The following is a 26,020-nucleotide window of genomic DNA, read 5'->3' as shown; positions in this document are numbered from 1 at the left end:
TAGGTTTATAGCATATGAAAGACTATATTGTCAATAATGTATGGAAGGTATGCATGTACTTTCTAGTGTGTGGTTGGATTGGGTATAAAGAACCATTTCAGACACGGTTACCCTTCAGTCAGGTTACATGTATTGGAGGCTTATGTCAGCGCTATTTTAACTCTTTCTATAATAAGTCACTGAGATAATGTTTATCGACTCGGGTTTCCAATACGTGATATTCTGTTTTGAGACTGAAAGTCACATTCATAAAACGTACAACAAATAGGGTAGGTCAGCTAACATGAAAGGAGCTGTATGCGTAAGACATTTTTGTGTTAGTCCGGTATAATGCAAATGTACTTGTGATAAACGTGATTGCATTCGCGATTTCAGTGCTTGAGTTTGTGTATTAAGATATTACGTCACACAATAGGTGGGTTCCTTGAATGCACCAAAGAATGACGTTACCCATGTTGTATACAGGGTGTTGTATAATGGTCGGCATGTTGTCAGGATAATGTGACTGGGTGGGACATGATGCTATATGTCTGCAGCATCAATCCCCCCAGTGCAAGGTACTATCAACTGACACATCGCAGACATCGTAGCATTATGACTGAAAAATTGTTAAAAGCTACTTTAAAAACACGCACTAAAAACAGTGCAACTACAAATGGGCCATTAGTAACACTTATAACGTGACACGTATGATCAAATATTTAACATAGTAGCTCTATACCAACCTCGACTTACCTACCTAAATAACTAACAATAACACCCCCCTCCATATATATATATATATATATATATATATATATATATATATATATATATATATATATATATATATATAAAACGAAAAAAGTGAAACCAACAGCAAGATTTTTGCTGTTTGAAAAGAATTAATGCGATATTGATAAATTTGAAACTAATTGTAAAACAAAAAAAGTTTATTGTAAAGGACGTATATATAGATCATCATTTCATTTTCATTACGTGCATCTGTGCTAACCGTTTATATATGTGTACAGGACTATGGTAAAATTATAATGGCTTTTCATCGTCACCGTTGTTATACATTTAACCGCTTTTAGAAATAATGCGAAATATTAATTCTGATCTTGAAGCTACTGAGCCAACTTCGAGTGTAATGCCGATTATCAGCTTCTTAAGCAGACCGTCATGTTGTAAATATTAATGCCACGCTCATACTAGGCTCTGGCAGCAGCTGACCTTAATAAAAACCAGGCCTCACAAGAACCTGTCCTCCCCCAAAACCAGTCTGAACACAAGTAAAGTTGAACACAGCGATGCAACTCAGATTCGCCTGATGTTACACACAGGGTCCAACATTAACTCAAACACTGTGGATGTCTTTTGACAGATTCATTATCAGTTTGATCAGTGGAAATAACTGAAACGTGACCAACATTTAAATAAAGAAATGTGCTTTGTTTTCTTCCAGATGAGCCGCATCCGACAGCTTCGTACAACGGCAGCGCAGCTTCATATACAAATTTCTTAACAAATGGTCGCCGATAAACAAAATCGTCGCCATATCGCATCAGTTATCGTCGCTTTGACTGCCGCGTTTGTAAGTCAGTGGGTCAAAGTCCCATAATTTAAGTTACACAAGCGCGTAGGTGATTTCGAAGATTACCAAGTAATAATTCAAAGTCTGTAAGCCAAGAAGTGATGCTGTGATTTTTCTCTCGAAAATGCATCCGTCGATCATATCAACGTTGCAGCTCTCGCGCACAACATCGCTCGTGACCGGAATCAACGTGATTTTGCGCGGAATGTATCATGCCTAGTTATTTGGCTAAATAAAGCCACGTAATGCATACTATCTCATAATATGGTTTTGAAGTGATGTCCTTGTGATCTCAAATCACGAAGCCACCGAGTTTGATAAATACAACCGAACGGTTACAGAATGGTCTCTTTCCAGTTTGTTTGAAATTCAAGTTAGGGCTTCTGCGTACAAGACTTTTCGCGGGTCGAGTTATATTACAACGCCATCGTGGATTCAACCGCGAGAAGTGATAAACGTGAAACAACGACGACAACCGTTGTTTTGAATGGGCGATCGTGTTGCGCTGCATCCCACAAGCGATCGTACAGATTAGCCTCAAAAATACCTGGGTGAAATCGAGTTGGATAGCATATAATTCCCTTTACAAATTACTGATATCAGTAAGTTTGAACGACTCATTCCAAACATTGCCATTAATATCTTTATTTAGAATACTGGTCTTAGCCGATTCGACTATCCACCGTGGCAAGCGAAGCTATCACGCACGGGCAGACTAACGTTGATCTGTTTTTGTTGAGCAACATGGTAACCCAGTCGGATACCAGTACGTATCTTAAAAACTTGCCTGGATGGTTTACCGATACAGCAAGCACAAGACGAAAAGATTTCCATCTCGACATTGTCTGTATAAATTCAGCACGCAACAGCTGCTTGACAGGCATGACTGTTACTGCGGGATTGTCATTGAAAAGCTACAGCGTGCGATCATTCCACAACCAAGCAAAAACATTCTGAAATTGACGCTGCAACGTTCAGCGTGTGATTTACGCGATAATTGAATGCTTGAACATGTACGATCAAATGTTGTTGCGGGAAACATATGCAACACAAGATGCTGAATAAGTCACATGCGTTTTGTTTTAGACTAATGTTAGATGCGACGGATCAACTAAGGCGACATTGCTGTTTTTGACCCATGCGACAGAGAAATCCAGCTTAGTTGCTAGCCTTTTCATGCCTCAGTCTGTCTCAGAATGGTCGCCTCAGTCGTGTTGCCGACGAGACTTTTGAAGAGAAGAAACCGTTGTTGTCTTGAGTTGTGCCCAATGGAGTTGTTTTAAAATCAAACAACAACAGAAATACAACAAAAAGGAACTGTACCTCGTCAAATATATGGTTCATGTGTTCCTTAAATAGCTCCAGATTACCACGAAATGGATCAAGCATCCGCTTGATCTTTGATGGTCCCTTTGGCACCGTTGGAATTGAAAGTTCTGGGTCCGAAGTGCGTGATCACTCTCACATCACTGGAGCTGCACACAGGGCAAGCACCCTATAAATACTGATTTACCCCGATAAACCAAGAACTCAAGTAGTCCTGCGACGAACCCCTGTCAGGCTATTTCCTCTAGTGTTTGTTTCTTTCAAAATGTTCCATTCCGCTGCACGACACAGTTAAAATCACCATCCCTGACAGGGGTTATATCACTGGGATCAAACTCCGACATTTAGAAGAGCCCGTGTGCCACTGCAACCACTCGGTGAGTGTTATTGGAGTAGGCTTGTTGACGCCAGTGAGAAATACTGACAGCGTCTATCACGAAGCGTGGAAACGCGTAGCGCAAGATTCTGACCTTTTCCCCCTCTCCAGGTTGAACGTCTCTGTTACCGCCCATCCATTCGCGTTTCGTTCGGCCTTGGATAAGGAACTTTACAGAAATGAAATATTCTTTCCACCACCCCAATCCCGCTAAAATTTGACCTGATCCATCCTGACACTCACGTCTCTAAATATTTCAAGCAATATTTGAATCCCTAATCTGGTTTCTAAGAAAGTTAAAAAGTTATTCGATGTATGCTTAAATGTTAACAATGCCTGCCTGCTCCTAGTTATCCATGTGACTAACATAACCCTTCTGTAAGTAAATTGTTCCCGCTTACCTGTGTAATGTGTAGCGGACTGTTCAACTAACCATAATTTCTGTTCAGTTTATATTTTATGTTTTTCCTTGTTTGATTAAAACTTTTGTACGTAATTGGACTTTCTGTACGTAATTGGACTTTCTGTACGTAATTGGACTTTTTGTACGTAATTGGACTTTCTGGAGTACTGCTATGAGGTCGTGAATACAAATATGTGTCACTCATTTATAACGAAATAAAATGTCAAGAAAATACTTTCTTTAACTTAATACATTCTCGTTACATTTTATCAACAACACAACATAAATCATATATGTGATTTTAGTTTTAGCAATTTGGATTTATGTATCTCCTTCCATTCCAACGTATGAATGGTTTCAGACCTGTGTCGAACTGATATTGACTCTGCTGCTGCTGCCTCATAGACTGTGTCACCGTATACTGTTTGGACATAATTATTTGGCCAAGCTCATGCTACTACATAGACTGTGTCACCTAGCAGCAGAGAGGGTGAACAGACCACTTAATCCGTCACGTACGTTTTTTAGACAGAAAAAATAGTGACCCTTCAGAGAGGTCATTAACATTACCGCGTCATTGATTGACCCAGACAAACAAGGGATGCGGTCGCACCTCTCTCTGCTGCCATGTTATTCTGAATAATCCTGGAAATTATCAGAGTAATCTTGAGGATCTTTAAATTTTAAATAATACTCTATCTCTGTTGGTGGTTTTTCTATTTTTGGGGGTTTTTTTTGTTTTTTTTTCTGTAATACGCCATCAGACTTCTATATCGATCTCCGTGACAATTTTCACAAATCTGATATAATCCTCTAACGCCGTTGTTACATCCAACACAGCGTCGTGAACCAGCATGAGGATTTTTTGATAAAATATAATTATGTCTCCTGCAATATTCTCCATGGCACCTTTTGTTGCATTTATCTGTTGTTTTTTTGAATCAGCCACGCACAATTGTGCATTATATTAATGATATCTGTTTAATTAAATTTACACCTCTCTCTGCTGCTATTCATCCAAATATTTTATCAAGTCCAATACGACATCTTGTTCTAGGATCGTGCAAATTTATTGTTATAAATCCATGCGGAGTAGCTTGCGCTCGTGAAAAAAAGTTTTTAAATTTAATTATATCCATGTCACCGCTGCACCAAGTTTGATGAATATTTCTCATCGTGTGTGTATCAACTCCATTAAACACAACTAAAATATTACAGTTATCTCTGATCACTTTTGGTATTTGTGCGTATCGTTGAGTAACATAAATGACATCAGTGTTTTTATGTCTACCTCGAGAAAATATTCTAGCTGGGTTTGTTTGTTTATCTAGCATCACATCGTCGTATACAACTAAATTATTAATAAATCCGTCTATGGAATCAACTGATGGTGCTTCATCAATATCAGTTATAAACTTGATAACATCGTCATCCAGTAATCGCGCGTTTTCATTAAAATCCTTGAGCACATCATAACATCGTTGATCATCAACTGACGGGGCTACCAAATACAATTTATCCCACTTTAACCATCTCATTATAAGATTAAGTAACAACTGTGTCTTTCCGCTTCCATATGGTCCTATTATTATCATTCTGATGGAATTCGGTAACGCAGGATGATGCTTAACAGGTTCTCGTTTTCTTGTCGCTGAGAAATCAATTATATCCATGCTATATAAAATATATATGGATTTATATTGTGTGAAGTGCAGGACGCGTACCCCGACGGATACACTAACAACTATTACCACAAAAAATAACAGATCAGCGGTTACGGGTAAGTGTACGCGTTGTGGTACAAAGAAATTCAAATATATCTCTACTGACAAGTCAGTGCAGTCAGGTGAAAAACCAAAACCAAAATCAAGTAAAAAGAAAAGCAACGCGGAGGTGATATTGCAGCAAAATTAACAAAGTTACCGGGAACTCCGTGGGCCAAATACCCAGGAGAAAAACATCTACCAGGATATAATTATTGCGGTCCTGGTACTCGACTCGATATCAGGCTCGATAATCAGGATCAACCAAAACCAGGCGAGGAACCAATAAACGCTATTGATAAAGCATGTCATGCTCATGATGTTGCGTATAAAAGCAATGATCTACAACATAGGCATATTGCAGATGTGAAATTAATTCATGCGCTAGGTTCTATAAAAAATAAAAATATCAAAGAAAAATTAGCTAATTGGTTAGGAAGATCTGCGATGAAAGGTAAATTAGCACTTGGGGCTGGTAATATATAAAAATGGAATCGATTTATTATTCCCCAATTCGATACTGGAAAGGTAAAACAGCAATTAGTAAACTTGCTGATGCAGCAGCGGTTAAACATTCTACTGCTAAAGCGTGGTTATCCAAACAGGCAATATGGCAAATTTACCTACCACCACCTAAGCAAATTCGATTTGCACATTTCGATGTTAGTGTTCCTAATGAAGTTCATCAAGCTGATATTCTGTTTTTACCACATGATACTGTACGTAGAAAAACGTACTAATACGCGCTAACCGTTTTTGATGTTGCAAGTAGATATAAAGATGCAGAACCGCTATCAACGAAGACAGCATTTGAAGTAGCCGATGCTTTTAAACGAATTTATCAACGAGGACCATTACGATGGCCACAGCTGCTACAGATTGATCCTGGCAAGGAATTTCTTGGTTCAGTATCATCGCTGATGAAACAACATAATATCAAAATACGACGAGGACATACTGCAATTCATCGTGATCAGGCAATTGTTGAACGATTTAATCGAACACTTGCTGAGCGGTTATTTGGATATCAATACGCGAAGGAATTTATTCAGGATACGAGATCTCGTGAATGGGTTGCAAGATTACCAAGTGTGATAGCTGCATTAAATAACGAGATCACTCGAACAACCAACATGAAACCTATTCATGCAATTACACAAAAAAAATACCAATACAACGACGTGATCTTTCAACATAGCCAGTGCTAGGTAATATCACTGTAAGGTATTTATACGAGCCCGGTGAACTCGAAAGTGGTAAAAAAAGAGCGACTGATCCTATTTGGAGTGTTACCACACATAAGATATCCACCGTAACTAGATCCTCAGGTAGAGCCGCAATCTACAGGCTGGATTCAACTGCTCCTCAACGTGGATTTGTACGTGAACAATTACAAGTATTTCCCGAGGATACACAATTACCACCGCGATCACTTAACTAGCGCCAAGGGTGCCAGCACCCCGACGTCGGTTACACTCAAGACAGGTCAACATGATATTTTCTCGTGTATGACCGCGACTATTATCTTTTCTGTCTACGGTAAATTGTCTTGGATCATTTTTTAGATACTGCCATAACATTATACACTTATAACTTGCACAATGATTATTCTGCTGTTGTTTCAACGTGCTGATAAATTCAACGTCGAGATCAAAATCGCGTTTATTTTTTTATCAGATTGTTTATAACCAGCTAATTTTTTTCTTATTATATCACTCTGACATTCGTCAAGGCCTCGACATTTATCGAGGTCATCACTAATCACTGACGAGTTCATGACGATTCGTCTCAGTTGAGATATTTTTCTAACTCGAGACACTGCAAGATAAACTAAGTTCGACCATTCGATGTGATCATCGACGATCCAAACAACTGTATCAGTAATAGTTAATCTCTGAGATGAATGAATCGTCATTGCGTATCCAAGCGTCCACGGGAATTTATCATCATGTAGAGCATCTTCAACAACATCAACATCAACTGTGATAATATCATTCAGAACAATATTCTGTTTCCCCTGTCCTGGTATATCAACGTCAATATTTTGCCTTCGCGTACCTGCTGGTCGATAATATAACGGAACTGGCAATGTTGGATATTTTTCTTTATGCAACTGAAACAACTCTCGTTGAAGTGTATCACGAACTATCTTTCTACTTGCAACTATTAAATCGGTTGGTCGCCACGTCTGCAGAAAGTCGTTCATGTGTGTTTCTGAAATTATTTCACGCATTACTTCACACTGAATTTTATTTGGTTGTAGTCCGATTAATTTTTTAAACTGTTTCAACGTTACATCAAGTGCACTATGATCATCATTCATTTCTTCGTAATAATCGACAAAGTTTTTCAGCCATCCATGTGGAGATGGTCCAACTATGGGTGGTGGTTGACCATGATCGCCACACATTATCACAGCAGTATTTCTTGTTAATAGTCAATCAAGAAACGTTTTTAATGTTTCTAACGGCACAGTGCATATTTCATCCCAAATGATGATCCTTGGAATGTATTTCTCACCCATCCTTAAAGATGTCCATGTATCACCCTTCCATCGGAAGAAGCTGTGATAATTACACGATTGTACTCCTCGTTGTTTCATCTCTCGCGCGAGTCTGTGTGTAGGTGTTAGCACGATCATATCTGATTTTTGAAACAGTTCGATCGCTCGAGTGGTTTTACCAGGGCCTCCCGGTCCGTTTAGATAAACCGTTTTATTTCTAGTTATTGGATCATATACCGATGGTAACAACGAAGTTGTCAATGATATATTTGATCGCTGGTTTTTATAATAATCATCTTTGATCGTAACATCTGCTGATTCTGAATAATCAAGTATATTTTCTTTCTTTATTCTCCATGAACCCCACGATGCATTATCGTCCGTAAAATCATCCAACAATGTTGCATATTTCTTATCGATGTAGAACGAATTCGTTGCAACCCTAACTGCGGTATCAGGGAATTTATTTATCGTAGATAGCAAGTTTATGCTCACGTAGGCCAACATCGATGATCTTAAATGCGTATACTGAGGCGATTCTCCATCCATATAGCTTACAATCGTACCTAATCGTGTTTCATTTGATAAATAAATATCTTCGCGGTTTATAAATATATTTCTCGCTGCTGCATCAGCAACTATAAAATCGTGTTCGGTATCATCCAGCATTAATCGTGCATGACGTTGTTTATGATCATATGCACCACCTTGAGTAAACTTTCCTATTATTTTTCTTCCAAGATCTTTTGCTGTTTTATCGCTATTATTGAGTTTAATCTCGAGGATTCTAGGGATATCATCGGGGGAAGCGTCAGGACATTTTTCTCTAAATTCCTTAATGACCTCATCGAGACTGATATTTTTCCTCGGTGGTAACCAAACCTCGGTTTGTTTCTTATATGATATAATTGCCTCACTAACCACCAACGATACCAATATCGCACAATCGAGCATATATCGTAATAAAACTATTGATGCCCAGCGTTTTTCTGAGAAATGTCTACCAAACCAAACATAGCATATCGTATGAAGATCCAAAGCAAACTCGAATGATTCAATACAAGCAAATCCAGTTAGATCAAAATCCGGCAATGGTCCATTTATCGATACTTGCGTCATTTCATGTGTTGGATGACCGAACCTTGCAAAATAATTAGAACAATCTCCGTATCCGAGAAAACTTCATGGATAACATGCAACCATATCAACAGATATCATATCGTTGTAATTGTATTTGGTGTTCCACAATCCGCCGTGGCCATGCTCGACACAACTTGATTGTATATCCGAAAGAAATTCATTTTGGGTTGGTTTCCACGAGTTTTTTTCTCTAGCAAAATGAGCTGCAACGGATGGAACAGTAAAACAGTTGCTGAGCAACTCATCAATATTTTCTGAATATTTTTGAGCAAGATTTTTCATTTCTTCATGAAGGGATTCTTTACGATATATTTCACCGTTGGGTCGCACAAATTGATCATATTTTTCATCATCTGAGCTCTTAAATAACCACACTGACACAGGATCGTTTTTACTTATTTTGTTAATAGAATCAAACATGTTATCATCATAAAATTTAACAGTTCGATTTCGTGGAAATATTGTTTACTGCGCTAGTCCATGCATGCGCATTATGATCAATGATATTTATTTGAGTTCCTTTTGATTTATACTTTGATTCTCCTGTTATCGTCGCTACGGTTATTGGGAATTTTAATTGTTTTCCTAGCTCAGTGACATCTTTGATAGACGCTCCGGTATCTTTAACTGTCGCCCCACTCGTTTATTATTTTACGTCTTTTATCTGTTAAAAACCGTTTCCACGGGCCGCGTTTGTAAAATGTTCTATTACTCGTTCAGCTACACAGTTTATTTTTGAAAATTTCATTGGCGCCAGTTTACCAACGCTAGGTTTTTCATTTATCACATAGATTTCATAAATAAGTGCTGTTACAGGATACGCTCGCTCATAATACGGTTTGTCAATACCGGTCAATAGACCTGGTTTGGAATTTCTACTTAGTATGACAGTTTTTTTTATTACCGTGGACTGGATCATATTTGTCAAGGATAATCCAGTTATCTGTTTCTGCAAGTATGACAAATTTTATTCTGAAAAGATAACTTCTATCATCGAGCTGTTTAATAATAGCTGCTGCTCTTTTGTCATTCATCGTAGCGTCGACACCTTTGGCGTTGACCTTGTCATTGCGAATAATCTTGAACGTTGACCAGACATGAGATGCACCATCTGCGTAAATTTTTTTCTTGGCGTCATGAATTTTATGAAGTATTATATATATACAATGTCTCAATGCAAATGGTTAATGATTGGATCATTAACTTGTTGTAATAAACCCATCAGAAAGGAATTATGTGGACAACACATGCAAAACGTCCACCGTGGAAGCTTAGGACCAATACCATGTCTGCGATGTGGTGCTGGAGTACGAGGAAAAACACAGTTGTGTGCGTGTTGTGGTGGTAAACGATACAGAGAGCTTAAAAGATATTATGACAAAAAAAATAACGTCAATAACAACGCTATAAAATCCGTGGAGGATTATCTAACTAGGTTTTCAGACAAATTATGATTTAAACAAATGATATTTTTGTATAATGGAGCAAGATAAATTTGTCTCACATCCTACAATAACAAACTACGAATCAAATATTGATGGTATGATCAGAAATTATCAGAAGAAAGTACCAGTTGGTTATGTTAATAATACTGGTTATCTATTGTTTACTGTTGGGAAGAAACCTTATCTCTGTCATCGATTTGTGTATGAATGTCACAAGGGGTTGATCAGAGACGGTCTTGTGATCAATCATATTGACTGGAATCCTCAAAATAATAGTTTATCCAACCTTCGAGTTGTTACACAGAGCGAAACCTCTGCACGTGGTAATACTGGGAGATGTAAAACAACCGGAAAGAGGGCGGTAAAGTCTACAAACATATAAACTGGCGAAGAAATTATATTTCAATAAATGAACGCGGCTGCGAAATATTTCGATATTAATCAGCGTTCGGTACAATTTGTCGCGGAAAATATATATAAATCCACTTTTTCCAGTAAATATAAACAAAGAATCACCTTCCAATATTGTTAGTGAGATAAACTATCATCATTATCAAGTAATTACGTAGAATTATATTTATTAACTATTTTTTTAATTATTTATCCTTTTTGTCAGGGATTCCCATTTTTATACTACTTATTTTTGACTCATGCGAAAGGGAGATTACTACTGTATGCATATATTTATCAGTAGATTTCTGATTTTTATGGTCGTAATTAGTCAATTTTAACCATTTACGTCGTAATTAATTACTCGTAGAAGTATATTTATGGTTTTTAGGTCACAAAATAAATATATAAACGTATTTCCCATCATACAATATAGCGGAGTTATTTTTGGATCTGTTACGAGAAATCGAGGCAGAACACGCAGTTTTAATGCAGATATTTACAATCTGTTTAGGAACTGCTGTTATAATACAAATCGATCTGTAGGTATGATAATGCAGTGGTAGCATGTCCATATATTTTATCAAGGCAGAACACGCTGTTTGAGTGTAGATATTTACAATCTGTTACGAAAAATGTTGGCAGAACACGCTGTTAGTGCAAGCTATTCAGAAACCACTGTTATAATACAGAAATATTTACAATCTATTCAGAACACGCTGTTAGTGCAAGATATTTAGAAACTGCTGTTTTAATGTAGAAATATGTATAACTTACAATCTATTCAGAAACCGTAGCTATATAATATTTTTCTAAAACATAATATTGTTAGATGATTCGATAGCTCAGTTGGTAACGTATTGGACCGTAATACTTGTGGTCCGGCGATCGAATCCCCATGGCTGACAACTGGTCGGTGGTTACGCATATTTGCGATTTTTGTAATTAATTGGGGCGCTGCCAGTCCCTCTACGCTCAGCAGAACCCCTCCAACCACACGTCGCTGGTGTGTGTTCTGCTGAGCGTAGAAAATGGCCTCATATATGTTTGTGCCGTCCATTCATTCATTGTATATACTCATTCATTGTATGTTTGTGCCGTCCATTCATTCATTGTATATACTTATTCATTGTATGTTTGTGCCGTCCATTCATTCATTGTATATATTTCATGTCATTCATTGTATGTTTGTACTGTCCTTAATTAAGATTATATGTATCCTCTAAACTTAGTAGAATGTGGTGGCAAACTACAAGTTATGGGGTTGTATCATGTAAATACTTCATATTGTGTTCCTTGTATCGTCTAAACTTAGTAGAATGCGGTGGCAAGCTACGAGTTTAATGGGGATTATCTTCACCAAACGCACCCTCTTGGGCCTCTAGACCGTTGTTTGACGGGTTAGGGGCTCTCATAGGGGGTAGTGTTTCGTTTGCCCGTTGAACTTGGTAGAATGCGGTGGCAAGCTACGAGTTCTGGGTTGAACTGTTCTTGTATGTTGTGCTGTGCCCCTTCCTGAACTTGCCAAAAGACTCGAAGAGATGTTCATAGGGGATATTTTTTTCTTATATATATATTTATATATATATATATATATATATATATATATATATATATATACTAAATAATGAACTATAAAAATATCAATGATGTAATTGTTGCTATTAAAAAATTAGAAAAAGACAGTATTAATGTATCTGATGAACTGAATCTGATTTTGATATCTTACAAGAACGTAAAAATGATGGTGGTTTTACACTGTCGTCTGAATACAAGTTCATAAAACGAATTCAGGCAGCGATGATCCGGTCACTAGCTGCAGTAAAAGATGATCCGGTCAAGGAATTCGTTCCTCTTTCTGCCGCAGTAGAAAAAATTAGATCCGAGTTATCTCATGAATACGAGGCAAATAAAACGATTAGTACTCGTATAAGACAGTTAAAGAAGATCATGTTAGATCGTGAAATGACCGAACAAGTGTAATATTTTTATTTATTCTGAAATATTTTTATTTATTCTGAAATATTTTTATTTTTTGCAAAAACTGATCGATTTTGTTAATTTTGAGTACCCATTTACAAGTCAAAATTAACAAACTGATTGATTTGCATGATTTTGTGTACCCATTTACTAGTCAAAACTAACAAACTGATTGATTTGCATGATTCTGAGTACCAATCACCATATCAATTTGACATATTTCTGATAAAATAAAAAAAATATTTCAGAATAATAATAAAGTATTTCAGAATAATAATAAAATATTTCTGATAAAATAAAAAACATTTCAGAATAATAATAAAATATTTTTTTGTAGTACTTTTTGCAAAACTGATCGATTTGCATGATTTTGAGTACCTAAATACCCATCAGAATTAGCAAACTGATCGATTTGCATGATTTTGAATACCCATTTACTAGTCAAAATTAACAAACTGATTGATTTGCATGATTTTGAGTACCAATCACCATATCAATTTAACATATTTCTGATAAAATAAAATAATATTTCAGAATAATAATAAAATATTTCTGCTAAAATAATAATAATAAAATATTTCAGATTATAATAATTATTTCAGATTACTTGCAAAACTGATTGATTTGCATGATTTTGAGTACAAATCATCATATCAATTTCAGAATTAAAAAAATATTTCACAATAATAGGAAATTTTTTTGTAGTATTTTTTGCAAAACTGATTGATTTGCATGATTTTGAGTACCTAAATACCCATCAGAATTAACAAATTGATTGATTTGCATGATTTTGAATACCTAAATACCCATCAGAATTAACAAACTGATTGATTTACACGATTTTGAGTACCATCCACCATATCAATTTCTCATAAAATAAAATATTTCAGAATAAATAAAACATTTCTGATAAAATAAAATATTTCTGATAAAAATAAAATATTTCTGATCAAATTAAAATATTTCAGAATAAATATAATATTTCTGAAAAATCTACGATAAAGATCTATGATTTCACATACAGATTGACAATCAATTCCTCCCCACGCAGGTCAATTAATCGTCCTATGTGGTCAGTTAGTTTAAAATTTATTCGTGTTAACATATTATTATGACACCCCAGATAAACAGGATTAATTGGTTCTTGCACGATCAAAACCCCAGGGGGAACTTGTGATGTGAACGTGTATAAAACATATCCTTGTTGAGCCTGGTTTGATCTTCCGAGATCTATTTGATAGCTGCCATCGATCACATCACAAACTAGATTAACCGCGACCGTTGAAGTTATATTAACGATTCCCGGAGATACATGTCTGCCGCCGCCGTGTGGATCATTATTATATCTAAGAACGGTTGCTGGTGGGGCTACTTTTCTCCACGCATCGATTATTTTAGGAAAATATTCATCAATGACATCATTGACAGATTTTCTTAATCTATCTGGATTATAATCAGGGAACTCAAACGTTGCAATATCAGCTTCGGGTATTTTGTATTTGGTTGCGAAAAACCTTCTATAATCGCCCGATGATTTAAAAACCAAGTTTATGATTCTATTATGAAAATATTCAGTGGTATCAGCTATATGATTTAAAATTTCTACTCGTTTAATAATTTCTTCACGCGTAGATGTCAAATCAGATAAATATTCCTGAAAATTATCACGCAAATTATTTAGTTGTTATTTATGGTCTGAATTTATGATATTAATGATATTATTTATATTTATATCGTAAAATGAATTATACAGGTTATTACCGTCGTCAGCGTTGTGTAAAAGCCAATAGTAATCACCAGTTCGCTCGAGACGAAATTGATCCCGTTTATCCCATACCCGTTTTTCTATGTTCCACCAAAAACTAGTATAATTCATTTTAATATTATGATGAAAACTTTTCGTCGATGTAAAATCAGCCCGAGTTGGTTCTGGTATCTGTGCCGGTATTGGTGGTGCTATTTCAGGCCAACCTAGCACGTTTCTGATTGAAGATTGATAAATATCAACGACGTAATCAGGAGAATGTATCTCAACCGTAGAAGATAGCGTCGGCTCATGAGCGTTAATCGATATTTTTGATTCTTTTCCTATTATTGATTTTATTCTACGTTGAAATTCCTCATTGATCTCTTCAATCTCATAACTGCCAGTTGGTATTCCAACAACGACCCAGTCAGGTGTTCCATCTGGTTTGTTTTTATTAGCAAATACAAGCGAATTATTTGCTTGTGTACCATGAAATGATTTCCATCTGATATTTGGCCAACTATGGTATACTCGTAATTGCGCTAGTGTAATTTCATTCGCGTGAATTGCAGTTGGAAAATTGATACTAAATTCAGGATTAATCGAGCTTACCGAGATCATCGTGGTCTTGTGTGAGGTTGTGTTTGTCACGATCTGCTGGAGTAATTCCGTCATTATTAATACTCGTACCTTTAACAGCACTGTTATATATTTTAATTATCTCTGAAAACTCGAAATCAGATATAATTCCATCACTGAGACTCTCTGATAACAACGAAGAGAACTTCGAGTATGCGACCGTCGCTGTATGTAATTTTATGATGTAATCGGATAACTTTTCATTCGTGCAAGTACATACTTTTTTTGCAATGATATTGAACACACCTGCAATAGTTGTTGTAGCTGAAATACAAATGGTTACAGCTACTGGTGCCATCATTGTTATTGTTGATAATATCACACCGGTTCCAGCAACAATAGCGGATACTGAATAAACGATCACGTCGACGATAACTAGTCGTCGTCGATATTTTTTACTTTTACCGCGTATTGTATTGTTCAACTAGATCTTTCAACGCTGCCTGCTATTCACGCGCTTGATTATACCTGTATTGAGACGCATCGTCGATCTGGGTACTCATTATATTGTATGCAGTAACCAATTGAGGTGTTTCAGCTACAAATTCCAAACACCACCAGTAAGATGTTGCGGTTAATTTCTTATCAGCTGCTTCCAGAATAAATATTTCTTCGGTTCCGCTATTTAATATAACAGATACAACCCAGGAAAACTTACCAGTTGAATGACGCCATGGATACGTTGTAAATATTTCAAATTTTGCAGCACTGAACACAGATAGTCTGTACACGCCAGTGACTGTTGCGGTATATTTGATAGTTTTATTTTGCTGCGACCATGTTGCGAATCCAGGTGATACAGTGTATACGATGTTGGTAATATGCCCGGGAGTTATTCCGGCTGGAATTTTAATCAAATTGGTTTTATTAACGATCTCAGGAATCTCCGCTACGATGTTTTGCTGTGTTTGTTTGATCGTGTCCATGTTCGTCCGTCTTGATGTCAACGAGTTTTATGTCAACGGTGTGCGGAGCGCCGAAGAAGTCTTCTGCGGTTTTTTGATGGTTTCTGCGAAATCTTGCAAAAGCGCTCACATGAACGTCATACGCGGCCCGCAACATGGACAGTTTACCATCTACGGTGTTGTTGTTGACGTCGACGTATTTTTTGTTGCTGCGTCTTCGTCGGATGTTGGATCTCTTAAAACTATTATCTTATTCCCGTTCATGCTGAGTTCACCCGTCATTGTGTCACCGGTATTTTTCACGCGATTAGCAACACTTGCTGTAATTTGATCTCTGATGGTTGTAAACGACATACTTGAATCCCTGATTTTGCCGCTGTCAGTAAACACAGGGATATTATCCGTGACCGCACCGAGTACTCGTCGAACTATATCATTCCATTTGATATTGCTGGTTTTTAGTTTACCATATCGATCTTGAAAAATAACAACGTCATCTGGGTCAACTCCAGCCAGGTTCATGATATCAGCGAGTTCATCTTTAGTCGCGTACTTTGACAGATCAATGTCATCGGATTTTTTCTTAACGCGTGAAGATATTCTTCCGTAAATATCAACGATTATATAAGATCTAAGATCTAAGATCTGTTTAAAACGAATCGGTTGCTTGTATAATCATGCACGACTTTATGTGGCGGTTTGGATGATTTTGATATAGCGTTAAGTACATTAATTGCCTCACGGCCACATATTGGCGGATCTGTCATTGTTTGTGTTGATAGCGTTGAATACCAAACTTGCGCTTGAAGTGGTGCAACATACTTGATAAATTCAACGGGTTGAGCTAACCCGTATGAATCAAAATAAACGACTCCACGTGGATCAACCGCGTATGATACCCAATGAGTACCGGGTCCTAAGTTCGAGTCGAGATTAATAATACCTGATTCAACAATGTTTGGTTGTTTCGGTACTTGACCTCGCATAAAAACACCTCTAAAGTTTTTTATTTTTAATCGTTTAGCAGCATCAAGTAAATCAAAATTTGATGCTGGAGCATCTAACGATGTGATCCTGGAAGCCTCAGATCTCTTCCCCAACGAGATCCCTGTAATCTTAGGCCGCGACCCTTTTTTTGTATCCCTTTCCTGTTGCTTTCTTTACAGCCATTCCAGCAGCTGTTCCAACAGCACCCAGTGCGGCTGCTTTTGCTACGGCTGGAGCGGCAGCAGCTATTAACGCTGGAATATCCGCGTGAAGTGGAAAAATACCACCGGTTTTAACTTAATCGCACCCGCAGAGAGATTAAGTTTGACGCCTGTTTTTTGATTGTTTAGCATCGTTGAAATGTTTAAGTTGACGTTCTGATAATGATAGTTTGTTTTGACCACCCGTGATCTGATCTCGCTTTAGTGATATTTTCATCCGCAGTTTTTTGCTGAATTTGATTGAAGGTTTTTAATTTGACCAGGAGTTAGACTGACACTAACGTGATGATATGGCATTTTATGATAATACACGTGTTTTTGAAAAACATGATTAAAGATTTTCCACTGGTGCATCAACGACTCTCATTCGACCACTACCACCTTCCAGTAACATGGCTTTATCGCTAAGTATAACCGCGATTGCTCTGTAGCTGCCGTGAATGAGAGGTGGACCAACTATATCAGGAGAAGGGTTAGTAACACGAGCTCGAAAGTGTATATCAACGACAGATTGTTTGGACAAATCAAGATGTTCCAGTGAAAAATAATAAATCGGATATAGATTTGTAAAGTCTAACTGTGATATTTGCAAACCGGTATCCACATTTTGATCACGTCCCATGAATGACATCAAATGATGATATGCACGCGCTACGTGATTTTGATCAAAATTTAACATTATATCTTCAGCTGGTTCTTGATGTCCATTTATCCGCAAAGAAACTTCATTAACTCCAAGGTCGTCAAATATCATGTGTGAACGTTCTTGATTATTCATCCGAGCATTATCTTGCAGCGCAATAAAAATATGTCGCGGCGCAGAAACACCTTGCTGTGATGATATATTCCATGTAAATAAACCATTAACAGAACTTTGAGTAGCATCTGTGGTTACTGTTAACCATGATAGCAATGATTTACCGCCTGATCCGTAAAAGAGAGTAATTTTTGTTCTTCAGCAATAGATGGAATCATTACTGGCATCCACAATGAAAGCTTTGATATATTTACTTTACCATCAGCAACACCAACACCTCGCCAGATTGCATCATTATCATCACCTTTTCTTACGAGCACAACTGTGTGTTTAGCTCCAAAGATGACCTTTCTAACATTTCTGCAAAATCCAAAGATGTGAGACAGTGGAATTGCACATGAAAAATTTGTATCATTTCCTGACAACGCTGCTCGGCGTTTTGCAAATCCTAAGTTGTATCTCGTATTAACACTTTTTATAATATCAAATTCACCTGCTGGTCTAACTTCATGCTCAAAATCATCTGGTTGTGGATTAACTGAAATATTTTGTGGTGCTCGTAACTTAATATACTGAACATGATCAGCGCGGTCAGTAATATCCTTAGTAAACATCATTGTTGGACCGGCTGATCTTGTGTAATCATCAGAATATCTCGCTAGACCAATTATTGTTGTAGCAACATCAACATCATTCTGAATTGCTTCAATATTTTTTCCATCAATCATGTATGTGGCGCTATTAAACAGTGCCATAATCCCGTTGTTGACAAAACCAACATGCAAATTGGCACCATATGGCGTATTAGCTACAACATTCGTTACAAGTCTACCTTCTACTTCAATAAATGTCTCAGCGGGTAAAAAATATCTACTTGTATCATGAACCTTTAATTCGATTCTCCCCCGCTGATTTGGTTGTATTGCGTCATAGGAATAAAATTGATAATCACGTACCGATTCATTTTTGATGACCGGTTCATCCATGTCAAATGCTGAGTCGGACATACGTTTAAACATTTTATTATAATTACCATTTTTCCAAATGGTGATCTAATTATCATCGTCGACGAAGACCGCTTCTTGCTATTAAATTTGCTGTCATATTTCTTTCTGCTTCTTCAGATAATTCCGCTAGTTTTTGATTTGCAGCCTGATTTATTATTTTACTTACGTCTGCGGGCATAATTTCAGTACTTGACAGTTTCACTGGTGGTTGTGATCTTCGTCGCATTAATCGTGCTAGTCTATCTTTTATCGCCGAGAGCGCCTTACCAGCAACATTGACAATTGCACCAGGAGCTTTTTCACGAACAACATCGATAGCTTTCATCGATAATTGTTTTGCAACAGGTGCTACTTTTGGAGCTATCCTTGTAAATAATCCCTGTACAACATCACCAAGTCCATCTCCGTAAATAGCTCTGTAGATTGGTAATCGTGAGTTTACCGCTCTGACCTGTGCGGATTTACGATGATCATTGTGTACTATCATCTTATTTTATTTACCATTTATCTAACAACTAGTCACTGTAATCATGAACAAGTTCATCGATAAGTTCTCGGTAAACTCCGATATCCATAATACCGCCTTGAAATAATCGCCGACAAATATTAGCTGCTTCATTAATTATTTCTGGTGAATTATTCCCGGCACGTTTTCCTCCTATGAGAACTTCTAACTGTGACACATCATTGAGGATATTATCGGGACGAACAAAATTATTTCCCAGACCACTCCCCGTTGCTCCTTCTTCTGTTGTTTTCTTAAATAGTCTTAAGGGTGATCTTTTTTCTGTTGTTTTCTTAAATAGTCTTGAGGGTGATACTTCTTCTTCCTCACTTATTGTTCCGAGAGATTGTGATATTTTTGATTCTTTTTGTGCAGGATACATATCTATTTTTCTGCGATAATCATTATATAGCTCATCATTAGAATAAACTCTATCTTTATTGAAATATATACGATATATCCATTTATACCAGATTTCAGGATCACTAATACGAGCGGGAGTATATTCAGGTTTTAAAAACTTTTCCTTTTTATCTTTACTTTCTGCAGCAAGTTTTGATAACGTATCAGTATCACTAATTTCTCTTATGAATCTGATACTCCCCTTGGTAAATTTATTGCTCAGCGTAATCATTTCACTTTCATCATATTCCTCTTCTTCTGGTTTTATTATTTCACGATCTTTCATATCACCTATCTCAGTACGAAGTTCTCTAATACCTTCAAGTATTTCCTCATCAATGGATTGAGGCTGAGCCGCAACTATATCAGTTGGAAGATCTCGTAAAATATCCTTTGTTTTCTTGGTTCTTCTTGCTATTTTTTCAGTCTGCGCTGCAGTTTGTTCTAATACTGGGAAAATACCCTTTTTCCTCTTCTTATCTTCCTCCGCAATATCTCCCCATATAGTTTTTTCAACAGCCGCTGCAGCTTTCTTAGTAGCTGCAGTGACGGGTTTAAACAGTTTTTTAGTGTCCTCTTCGTACTCAACTTGTGCTTGTTGTTGCGCTTGTAAGTTTTCTCTAAATGAGTCTCTGACAGGAAGAAATTTTTTGATTGCTTCTAATCGTTCTCGAGCTATTCTTGCAGTATGAGATTCCAGATGTACCATTATTTTAATATAACATAATGATTTAATTATAGCAGCAGAGAGAGGTGTAAAGTTAATTAAACAGATATCATTAATATAATGCACAATTGTGCGTGGCTGATTCAAAAAACAACAGATAAATGCAACAAAATGTGCCATGGAGAATATTGCAGGAGACATAATTATATTTTATCAAAAAATCCTCATGCTGGTTCACGACGCTGTGTTGGATGTAACAACGGCGTTAGAGGATTATATCAGATTTGTGCAAATTGTCACGGAGATCGATATAGAAGTCTGATGGCGTATTACAGAAAAAGAAAAAAAGATAAACCCAAAAATAGAAAAACCACCAACAGAGATAGAGTATTATTTAAAATTTAAAGATCCTCAAGATTACTCTGATAATTTCCAGGATTATTCAGAATAACATGGCAGCAGAGAGAGGTGCGACCGCATCCCTTGTTTGTCTGAGTCAATCAATGACGCGGTAATGTTAATGACCTCTATGAAGGGTCACTATTTTTTTTCTGTCTAAAAAACGTACGTGACGGATTAAGTGGTCTTTTCACCCTCTCTGCTGCTCACCTTATGCTGTTTGGACATCGATATTTGGCCCTGCTCCAGTTACCTCATATACAGTGTCACCGTATGATGTTTGGACATCAATATTTGGCACTGCTCCAGTTACCTCATATACCGTGTCACCATATGCTGTTTGGCATCAATATTTGGCCCTGCTCCAGTTATCTCATATACCGTGTCACCGTATTCTGTTTGGACATCCATATTTGGCCCTGTTCATGCTACTTCATAGACTGTGTCACAGTGTGTTCTTTGGACATCCCAATATTTGGCCCTGCTCCAGTTATATACCATGTGACCGTGTCTTGTTTTGACATCTCTATTTTTGGCTCTGTAACAGTTACACAATATCACCCTGTGCTGTTTGATCATCCAAATATTTGGCTCTGCGCCAGCTAAATTGTACACCACGTGATTGTGTCTTGATTTGACATCCATATATTTCTGTAACTGTTACTTCATACACTGTGTCACTGTGTGCAATTTTGTCATCCCTATATTTGGCTCTGTAGCAGTTATTCATACACTGTGTCGCCTTGTACTGTTTGGGCATCACTATATTTGACTCTGTAACAGTTAAGTCATACACTGTGTCGCCTTGTCCTGTTTGGACATCTTATGTTTGGCTCTGTAACAGTTCCTTCATATACTGTCTCCCCGTGTGCAGTTAGGACATCCCTATATTTGACTCTGTAACAGTTACGTCGTACACTGTGTCGCCTTGTACTGTTTGAACATCCATATATTTAACTCTTAACTTCATACATAGTGTCGCCGTGTGCTATTTTAAATTGGACTTTATTCTCTGTAGATTGTGAGTCCGTTTTTGATGAATAAATTTAAAGTTTGTTTCTGTATTCTTAGCGAGCTGTTTATATTGTACAGTAAATTGAGCCTATCATAAAATAGTTTTTATACACATCAAATAAGTAATTAATTCCTTCCTGATACTGTACTATTTTAACCACCTTTCTGTTGGGGTTGATGCTTTTTATTTAAGTATTATCATCATTGAATGTAATCTGCAACTTATCTAAATCATTGGATTACATAATATATTTTGTTTGAAATCATCAAGTTAACATTTTACTCCCTTGACTGTTATTCGTCAACGCCAATATCGTTGATTACACTTTAACCCCGTCCAAATTTTTCAACAAATATAGATTATCTCTAAATACTGCCACAGATGCTTTCATGCAAAATTCGTGAAATAGTGATATCATCTCTCTAAAATATGCACAATTCAATACAATGTGTTTTTTATTACTCTGTATCTAGAGGATGACCTCCCTCGATATTATAGCCCGGCGGGAGTGAAAGAAGAATGGAATTTCAACAGAGAACTGAGCGAGAATACTGGGAAGAAACAAACAATACAAGCCCCCTTTTTACAAGAAAATAACAAATTTAATCAGAACAAATTAATAACGGTAATTCCAATTCAAGTTAGATTATAAGACTAGAATTTAACAGGTGTGTCCAATTTGGATTTATTACATCATCATAATGAGAGGTGAACAGAGTGCAATGTCCACGATCGATTGCATCACATTCGTTCACTTTGACTGATATCAACGTCTGCTAGTTCATCCTTCATAAATTCTAGGTTCTGCCTCTTCATGGACTTCCTGGTCCTTTTATTCTGACCTCGTCCTTTTTCTTTCTTTTCCCCGTACTCCTGTCTTCGGACTGTCTCGTCTTCATCTCAAAAAGCTGTTCCTTAAAGGACAAATTTTCCCCCATAATTCTGTTTACCCACTATTTAGAGGTACATGCAGTTCACTTAAAGTTATTCAGAGCATGTTGCTATCCACACACCGAGTAAATTCTGACTTAGTACGGTAGGACATTGACCTCGCTTTCCAGCGGCAGGTCTTAAATTACCACGTGAACGTCAACCAAATATTACCGTATCATTTTACATATGCTACTACATGTTCGATTACTATTGCATGAAATTAAAAAGAAATGTAACTCATGGCATTCCTTAACTACAAGACTATCCAAGTATTACAAAATCAGACATAATTAGGTAATTATCGTTAACTCACGATGAACTGTATCGTCCTAACAACAAAGGAAGTTATTTCATATAACCATATGAAATCCCACACATATGAACATTTGGATCGCATGCAATCAATTCTACCAATGAACTAATTGTGTAATTAAAAGGTAAAGTGCATAACAATTCTAGCAACAACACTTTCCATGAAATTGAATAAAATAAATTGCATAATAACTATAGCATCAACACTTTCCTTGATATTGAATAAATTAAATTGCATAACATCTCTAGCATCAACACATTCCCCTTAATTGAATAAATGATGCATAATATGGAAACCTAATCATAGTAAACACATTTGCATAAAACAATCAAATAATAGAATATTACATGAAACTAAAATTGCGTACCTTGTCGCTGTTTCTTTCAGGACTTGTGCGTCCTAGCACTAAACATGCCTTTCTTTTTACACGACGACCACCTGGTCCCTTCCTTGTTTCGCGAGGAAAGCACTAATCACTTTTATGCTTTCCACGGAGTTGAGACTAAGTTTCCTCTTCTAGGAAATTTTCAGACTAAATAATTTCGACTAAGGTCGTCACTTTATAGTCAGATTGCTCTAAAGTTTACGCCCTAATTTATTCTACCCAATGGTAGGCGGTGGTCCCTAATCTTTCCCAAAGAATTAATTCCTTTCATCAGGTTTAGACAGCTCATAATCTGTGTACGACAGTGCGTGACAATTTCCCATTAAAAATATGATAAGTGGACATGGGTTCCTACCAAGCGGTTAGGATTGGTAGCTCAAATGTTTACTTTCTAAGGACCGTGTTAAGATACCCGGTCAATTTCACTGGGTCGGAATGCTGTTACTTTGAAGTTTACACTGACATGAGGGGAGGTGATGAACGAAGAAAGGTCGAAGTGACCCTTCACAAAGACTTTCTGGCTTAAATGCCATACGTCTTTAATTGCTCAAAGCATTCAACTTTAAAATTTTCTGTAATTCAAAATTCGACACTTCACATACTCGTTTATTATGCATACAATACAATAGCCAAATTATATTTTTGTGTTCGCTTCGCTAATTGTTTCCACAGTCTAACTATTCTAGTGGTTTCAAATTTGTTAAATAGAAAATTATGACTGCTTCAGTAATTATTAGAGTCTGCAATATTTATCCAGAACAGGAATTTTAATCCCATTACATATCTTTTACGTATCTTAATACATAAGAACATATAAGATTCTTCTATTTTCATTTGTGTCTTTGTTCTATTATGCAATTGTATCTTATACTGATAGTAGAGTTCTACCAAGGTATTATACATTTGTAACTTTCGATATCCCTTATTCACCCGCCCACCCCTTCCCAACACACACACACACACACACACACACACACACACACACACACACATTTCATGGCTTTTATCTTTGGTCTATTATCAGGTCATCGTTTGCAAGGAATATATTCTTGAAATACAACTGAGGACCTAATGTTTTAACGTAATACCGATTGTTTGGAATACATTCTTGAAATACAACTGAGGACCTAATGTTTTAACGTAATACCGATTGTTTGGAATACATTCTTGAAATACAACTGAGGACCTAATGTTTTAACGTAATACCGATTGTTTGGAATACATTCTTGAAATACAACTGAGGATCAAATGTTTTAACGTAATACCGATTGTTTGGAATACATTCTTGAAATACAACTGAGGACGTAATGTTTTAACGTAATACCGATTGTTTGGAATACATTCTTGAAATACAACTGAGGACCTAATGTTTTAACGTAATACCGATTGTTTGGAATACATTCTTGAAATACAACTGAGGACCTAATGTTTTAACGTAATACCGATTGTTTGGAATACATTCTTGAAATACAACTGAGGATCTAATGTTTTAACGTAATACCGATTGTATGGAATACATTCTTGAAATACAACTGAGGATCAAATGTTGTAACGTAATACCGATTATCTGAAATACATTCTTGAAATAAAACTGCAGGATCTAATGTTCCAACGTAATACCGATTATATTGTTTTCTATTGCAATGAATGTTCATTGTCTGAGTCCTTAGTTGGAAAGTTTATCAAACCAAACAACTAATCAACTAACCAACACACACACACACACACACACACACACACACACACACACACACGCGCACACACACATACGCACACACAAGCACACACATTTACAGTGCACATACAATTTTACCTTTAACACTTATCGCAATCCCCTCCTAAAAATAATTCAACAGAGTAGAAGAAAATGTTATTGAAGTGTAGGCGCTAGATACTTCAGTTTCATTGGTTGGGTCAGTATTTTCATTCAGTGTTGAATAAAAGCAGCCAAATTTGTTTCTAATTTTAGACGCTTTACACAATATGTCTCCTTACTAATTTTTGCCTCTTTTCACAATCTGTTTCCATACTGACTTACCCGACGATACGATGCACATACACGAGACTCTGATAGAAACAGAATGAAAGATATTGGAGTCACATTTCGGATATATTCTTTTATTTTCTTTTAGAAATGTTTAATTGCAGGAAAGTAAGCCAGAGCGGCTCTGCTTGTTTTGTGACATTCATTCATTCCACATTGCGTAAGTACTTCAAGTCTGGTCGAAATGTGTGT

The 26,020-nt window shown here is 36.7% G+C and overlaps 1 protein-coding gene across 1 annotated transcript in view; it reads left to right on the top strand.

The window, feature by feature from the left end:
* Nucleotides 1-26,020, top strand: part of LOC149772441 (uncharacterized) — a 54,579-nt gene that overhangs the window by 7,738 nt on the left and 20,821 nt on the right. The gene's annotated exons all lie outside the window — the stretch shown is intronic.

Source organism: Sinohyriopsis cumingii, unplaced genomic scaffold (assembly GCF_028554795.1).
Source record: "Sinohyriopsis cumingii isolate HCF-2022 unplaced genomic scaffold, ASM2855479v2 utg001505l, whole genome shotgun sequence".
NCBI classification, from domain to species: Eukaryota; Metazoa; Mollusca; class Bivalvia; order Unionida; family Unionidae; genus Sinohyriopsis; species Sinohyriopsis cumingii.
This window is presented reverse-complemented; position numbering and strand designations above follow the sequence as displayed.